The following is a 752-nucleotide window of genomic DNA, read 5'->3' on the forward strand; positions in this document are numbered from 1 at the left end:
AAAAAAACTTTTCAAGACAGACCCATAAACTAGAGGAAGATGTTCAAGCAAATAGAAGTAACCAATAGTGAAAAAAGTACACATATACTTAAGATAGATGTGCTAATTTTTGATTAAAAATAAAAAGGAAAATATTTTAAATATTATGCTTCATAGCCACAAGATATTCACATTTAAAATGCACTTCAATTCTTTACTCAAAGCAAGTGAATGTTACAAGTCTGTGATAAAATAATCAAAAGTAACACTGAAAATTGCCTAGCTCTTTAGTTGTTCAGCCACTTTCTTAAACTCGTAATTATTTCTTCCTTTTAAGGAGAAAATTCAAAGCCTGCGGTGTAAAGAAACCTATAGCAAGAAAAAGTTGCCAATCTTTTACAAGTTGCACACTCAACTGATCCTTCCTTTTTCAAAATCAACCACAGGCTGAACATTGTGCATTACAGGAGTCGCCAATCTTGCAAAAAGGATGTATCTGCTAGATGGTATGCTTCCAAGATTCTCATACTTAATGGTGAAATGCATTTTTAAGTATACAGAACAGTATTTCTGTTAATTACAGATAGAAATTACAGACAGTGTGCAGTAATTACACACTACTTAGCAATTTATAAACTGCATGCTTTCTTTCCAACTCAGGTGAATCCACTCCATTTAGTTAACTTAATAACAAATACATTCCAATTTTTCTTTCCCTGTTCTTAAGTGTAGACTAACATCTCACGAGTCTATAGAAACAACACTGCGTAATT

The sequence above is a fragment of the Meleagris gallopavo genome, chromosome 4, assembly GCF_000146605.3.
Source record: "Meleagris gallopavo isolate NT-WF06-2002-E0010 breed Aviagen turkey brand Nicholas breeding stock chromosome 4, Turkey_5.1, whole genome shotgun sequence".
Taxonomy (NCBI): Eukaryota; Metazoa; Chordata; class Aves; order Galliformes; family Phasianidae; genus Meleagris; species Meleagris gallopavo.